Genomic DNA, 6,435 nt, shown 5'->3' on the forward strand with positions numbered 1-6,435 from the left:
ATAAGTATGTATAATAATTTTATTCTTCCTTAAAGATTAAGTTAAAGTTAAAGTTAATGTTACAGGCAATAGTACTACATAATTAAGCATGTAAAATACAAACACGGATATGTTCAATAACAGTTTTAGTTTAATTTTTCTATTCTGTTCATATTAACTTCACTAGAGAAGAAGAAAAAAGAAACTTTTCTATTTTATTTAAATTGAAATGAAAAATAAAATAAAATAGCTTTGAAAATAGCTTTAGAGTATTTTCTATTTTCCATTTTCCATTTTCCATATTATATATAGTACGTAGTAACTAGTACGAATAAGAATAAGAATAAGAATAAGAATAAGAATAAGATTAAAATACTGGTAGATGTAGATTTTTTGAAACACTTTCTTTGCCAACGACCATACCACGTTGAATACATCGGTTCTCGTCCGATCACCGAAATTAAGCAGCGTCGGTCGCGGTTAGTACTTAGATGGGGGACCGCTTGGGAACACCGCGTGTTGTTGGCTCCACAACACTTTTTTACTTTTTTCCTTTTTTTTGCGGTTTTAATTTTTTTTTATTTTATTTTGTTACTAATAATATTTTTCTTTATATCACATATCTATTATTTATTTATATAAAATGCAATTATTTAACTAATTTCTGCTGTATACGTATATTCGCATCATTTTTAATTTTGAAATTGTAATCGTGTCGTATACGAAATGCACGTAAGCTCAAGATTTGTTCAGTTCCATATAAAATGTACAATAGGCATGCATGCGAGTGCGAGTGCAAGTGTGAGTACGAGTGCCAGCGTGAATGAAAACCTTAAATGATAGAAAACTTTTCAAGTAAAATTACTAATTAAGAAGCTTTGCTTATATTCCTTGTCCTTATTGAATAAAATTTAATAAAACAACAATCTATTGATTGCGCCTATTTATTAGCACTAGCACTAGCACTAGCAATAGCACTAGCACTAGCACTAGCACTAGCACTAGCACTAGCACTAGCACTAGCACTAGCACTAGCACTAGCACTAGCACTAGCACTAGCAGTAGCACTAGCACTAGCACTAGCAGTAGCACTAGCATTCATATGTTAAATTTTTTAATAAAAATATAAGTATGTATAAAATTTTATTCTTCCTTAAAGATTAAGTTAAAGTTAAAGTTAATATTGAAGTTAATATTACAGGCAATAGTACTACATAATTAAGCATGTAAAATACAAACACGGATATGTTCAATAACAGTTTTAGTTTAATTTTCCTATTCTGTTCATATTAACTTCACTAGAGAAGAAGAAAAAAGAAACTTTTCTATTTTATTTTATTTAAATTGAAATAAAAATTAAATAAAATAGCTTTGGAAATTGCTTTAGAGTATTTTCTATTTTCCATTTTCCATTTTTCATATAATATATAGTACGTAGTAAGTAGTACGTATAAGAATAAGAATAAGAATAAGATTAAAATACTGGTAGATGTAGATTTTTTGAAACACTTTCTTCGCCAGCGACCATACCACGTTGAATACATCGGTTCTCGTCCGATCACCGAAATTAAGCAGCGTCGGGCGCGGTTAGTACTTAGATGGGGACCGCTTGGGAACACCGCGTGTTGTTGGCATCACAACACTTTTTTACTTTTTTCCTTTTTTTTGCGGTTTTAATTTTTTTTTATTTTATTTTGTTACTAATAATATTTTTCTTTATATCACATATCTATTATTTATTTATATAAAATGCAATTATTTAACTAATTTCTGCTGTATACGTATATTCGCATCATTTTTAATTTTGAAATTGTAATCGTGTCGTATACGCAATGCACCGTAAGCACAAGTTTTGTTCAGTTCCATATAAAATGTACAATAGGCATGCATGCGAGTGCGAGTCCAAGTGTGAGTACGAGTGCCAGCGTGAATGAAAACCTTAAATGATAGAAAACTTTTCAAGTAAAATTACTAATTAAGAAGCTTTGCTTATATTCCTTGTCTTTATTGAATAAAATTTAATAAAACAACAATCTATTGATTGCGCCTATTTATTAGCACTAGCACTAGCACTAGCACTAGCACTAGCACTAGCATTCATATGTTAAATTTTTTAATAAAAATATAAGTATATATAATAATTTTATTCTTCCTTAAAGATAAAATTAAAGTTAAAGTTAATATTGAAGTTAATATTACAGGCAATAGTACTACATAATTAAGCATGTAAAATACAAACACGGATATGTTTCAATAACAGTTTTAGTTTAATTTTTCTATTTCTGTTCATATTAACTTCACTAGAGAAGAAGAAAAAAGAAACTTTTCTATTTTATTTTATTTAAATTGAAATGAAAAATAAAATAAATAGCTTTGGAAATAGCTTTAGAGTATTTTCTATTTTCTATTTTCTATTTTCCATTTTCCATATTATATATAGTACGTAGTAAGTAGTACGTATAAGAATACGAATAAGAATAAGATTAAAATACTGGTAGATGTAGATTTTTTGAAACACTTTCTTGCCAACGATCATACCACGTTGAATACATCGGTTTTCGTCCGCTCACTGAAATTAAGCAGCGTCGGGCGCGGTTAGTACTTAGATGGGGGACCGCTTGGGAACACCGCGTGTTGTTGGCTTCACAACACTTTTTTACTTTTTTACTTTTTTCCTTTTTTTTCCGGTTTTAATTTTTTTTATATTATTTTGTAAATAATAATATTTTTTTTTATACACCTATCTATTATTTATTTATGTAAAACGCAATTATTTAACTAATTTCTGCTGTATACGTGTACTCGCATCATTTTTAATTTTGAATTTTGAATTTTGAATTTTGAAAATCGTAATCGTGTCGTATACGCAATGCACCGTAAGCACAAGTTTTGTTCAGTTCCATATAAAATGTACAATAGGCATGTATGCGAGTGTGAGTGCGAGTGCAAGTGTGAGTACGAGTGCCAGCGTAAATGAAAACCTTAAATGTTAGAAAACTTTTCAAGTAAAATTACTATTTAAGAAGCTTTGCTTATATTCCTTGTCTTCATTGTATAAAATTTAATAAAACAACAATCTATTGATTGCGCCTATTTATTAGCACTAGCACCAGCACTAGCACTAGCACTAGCAGTAGCACTAGCATTCATATGTTAAATTTTTTAATAAAAATATAAGTATATATAATAATTTTATTCTTCCTTAAAGATAAAATTAAAGTTAAAGTTAATATTGAAGTTAATATTACAGGCAATAGTACTACATAATTAAGCATGTAAAATACAAACACGGATATGTTCAATAACAGTTTTAGTTTAATTTTTCTATTCTGTTCATATTAACTTCACTAGAGAAGAAGAAAAAAGAAACTTTTCTATTTTATTTTATTTAAATTGAAATGAAAAATAAAATAAAATAGCTTTGGAAATAGCTTTAGAGTATTTTCTATTTTCCATTTTCCATTTTCCATATTATATATAGTACGTAGTAACTAGTACGTATAAGAATAAGAATAAGAATAAGAATAAGAATAAGAATAAGATTAAAATACTGGTAGATGTAGATTTTTTGAAACGCTTTCTTTGCCAACGACCATACCACGTTGAATACATCGGTTCTCGTCCGATCACCGAAATTAAGCAGCGTCGGGCGCGGTTAGTACTTAGATGGGGGACCGCTTGGGAACACCGCGTGTTGTTGGCTCCACAACACTTTTTTCCTTTTTTTTGCGGTTTTAATTTTTTTTTATTTTATTTTGTTACTAATAATATTTTTCTTTATATCACATATCTATTATTTATTTATATAAAATGCAATTATTTAACTAATTTCTGCTGTATACGTATATTCGCATCATTTTTAATTTTGAAATTGTAATCGTGTCGTATACGAAATGCACGTAAGCTCAAGATTTGTTCAGTTCCATATAAAATGTACAATAGGCATGCATGCGAGTGCGAGTGCAAGTGTGAGTACGAGTGCCAGCGTGAATGAAAACCTTAAATGATAGAAAACTTTTCAAGTAAAATTACTAATTAAGAAGCTTTGCTTATATTCCTTGTCCTTATTGAATAAAATTTAATAAAACAACAATCTATTGATTGCGCCTATTTATTAGCACTAGCACTAGCACTAGCACTAGCACTAGCACTAGCACTAGCACTAGCACTAGCACTAGCACTAGCAATAGCACTAGCACTAGCACTAGCACTAGCACTAGCACTAGCACTAGCACTAGCACTAGCACTAGCACTAGCACTAGCACTAGCACTAGCAGTAGCACTAGCACTAGCACTAGCAGTAGCACTAGCATTCATATGTTAAATTTTTTAATAAAAATATAAGTATGTATAAAATTTTATTCTTCCTTAAAGATTAAGTTAAAGTTAAAGTTAATATTGAAGTTAATATTACAGGCAATAGTACTACATAATTAAGCATGTAAAATACAAACACGGATATGTTCAATAACAGTTTTAGTTTAATTTTCCTATTCTGTTAATATTAACTTCACTAGAGAAGAAGGAAAAAAGAAACTTTTCTATTTAATTTATTTAAATTGAAATGAAAATAAAAAAAATAGCTTTGAAATTGCTTTAGAGTATTTTCTTTTTCCATTTTCCATTTCATAAAATATATAGTACGTAGATAAGTAGTACGTATAAGAATAAGAATAAGAATAAGATTAAAATACTGGTAGATGTAGATTTTTTGAAACACTTTCTTTGCCAACGACCATACCACGTTGAATACATCGGTTCTCGTCCGATCACCGAAATTAAGCAGCGTCGGGCGCGGTTAGTACTTAGATGGGGACCGCTTGGGAACACCGCGTGTTGTTGGCTCCACAACACTTTTTTACTTTTTTCCTTTTTTTTGCGGTTTTAATTTTTTTTTATTTTATTTTGTTACTAATAATATTTTTCTTTATATCACATATCTATTATTTATTTATATAAAATGCAATTATTTAACTAATTTCTGCTGTATACGTATACTCGCATCATTTTTAATTTTGAAATTGTAATCGTGTCGTATACGAAATGCACGTAAGCACAAGATTTGTTCAGTTCCATATAAAATGTACAATAGGCATGCATGCGAGTGCGAGTGCAAGTGTGAGTACGAGTGCCAGCGTGAATGAAAACCTTAAATGATAGAAAACTTTTCAAGTAAAAATACTAATTAAGAAGCTTTGCTTATATTCCTTGTCCTTATTGAATAAAATTTAATAAAACAACAATCTAATGATTGCGCCTATTTATTAGCACTAGCACTAGCACTAGCACTAGCACTAGCACTAGCACTAGCACTAGCACTAGCACTAGCACTAGCACTAGCACTAGCACTAGCGATTCATATGTTAAATTTTTTATAAAAATATAAGTATGTATAATAATTTTTATTCTTCCTTTAAAGATTAAGTTAAAAGTTAAAAGTTAATATTACAGGCAATAGTACTACATAATTAAGCATGTAAAATACAAACACGGATATGTTCAATAACAGTTTAAGTTTAATTTTTCTATTCTGTTCATATTAACTTCACTAGAGAAGAAGAAAAAAGAAACTTTTCTATTTTATTTTATTTAAATTGAAATGAAAAATAAAATAAAATAGCTTTGAAAATAGCTTTAGAGTATTTTCTATTTTCCATTTTCCATTTTCCATATAATATATAGTACGTAGTAAGTAGTACGTATAAGAATAAGAATAAGAATAAGAATAAGAATAAGAATAAGATTAAAATACTGGTAGATGTAGATTTTTTGAAACACTTTCTTTGCCAACGACCATACCACGTTGAATACATCGGTTCTCGTCCGATCACCGAAATTAAGCAGCGTCGGGCGCGGTTAGTACTTAGATGGGGACCGCTTGGGAACACCGCGTGTTGTTGGCTCCACAACACTTTTTTACTTTTTTCCTTTTTTTTGCGGTTTTAATTTTTTTTTATTTTATTTTGTTACTAATAATATTTTTCTTTATATCACATATCTATTATTTATTTATATAAAATGCAATTATTTAACTAATTTCTGCTGTATACGTATATTCGCATCATTTTTAATTTTGAAATTGTAATCGTGTCGTATACGAAATGCACGTAAGCTCAAGATTTGTTCAGTTCCATATAAAATGTACAATAGGCATGCATGCGAGTGCGAGTGCAAGTGTGAGTACGAGTGCCAGCGTGAATGAAAACCTTAAATGATAGAAAACTTTTCAAGTAAAATTACTAATTAAGAAGCTTTGCTTATATTCCTTGTCCTTATTGAATAAAATTTAATAAAACAACAATCTATTGATTGCGCCTATTTATTAGCACTAGCACTAGCACTAGCACTAGCACTAGCACTAGCACTAGCACTAGCACTAGCACTAGCACTAGCACTAGCACTAGCACTAGCACTAGCACTAGCAATAGCACTAGCACTAGCACTAGCACTAGCCAC

General features: G+C 29.8%; 2 non-coding genes and 4 pseudogenes across 2 annotated transcripts; all 6 read left to right on the forward strand.

Moving 5' to 3' along the window:
* Positions 1-388: 388 nt before the first annotated feature.
* On the forward strand, positions 389-507 carry LOC119664831. The gene has a single exon (XR_005251297.1). It is a non-coding gene; the product is annotated as a 5S ribosomal RNA (ribosomal RNA).
* A 988-nt stretch (positions 508-1,495) lies between these two features.
* LOC119664834 lies at positions 1,496-1,613 on the forward strand (annotated as a pseudogene).
* Positions 1,614-2,503: 890 nt separating this feature from the next.
* LOC119664830 lies at positions 2,504-2,622 on the forward strand (annotated as a pseudogene).
* A 941-nt stretch (positions 2,623-3,563) lies between these two features.
* LOC119664829 lies at positions 3,564-3,682 on the forward strand. Its single transcript, XR_005251296.1, has one exon. It is a non-coding gene; the product is annotated as a 5S ribosomal RNA (ribosomal RNA).
* Positions 3,683-4,706: 1,024 nt separating this feature from the next.
* On the forward strand, positions 4,707-4,824 carry LOC119664832 (annotated as a pseudogene).
* Positions 4,825-5,764: 940 nt separating this feature from the next.
* Positions 5,765-5,882, forward strand: LOC119664833 (annotated as a pseudogene).
* The last annotated feature ends 553 nt before the right edge of the window (positions 5,883-6,435 follow it).

The sequence above is a fragment of the Teleopsis dalmanni genome, unplaced genomic scaffold, assembly GCF_002237135.1.
Source record: "Teleopsis dalmanni isolate 2A unplaced genomic scaffold, ASM223713v2 unscaffolded_contig_2706, whole genome shotgun sequence".
Taxonomy (NCBI): domain Eukaryota; kingdom Metazoa; phylum Arthropoda; class Insecta; order Diptera; family Diopsidae; genus Teleopsis; species Teleopsis dalmanni.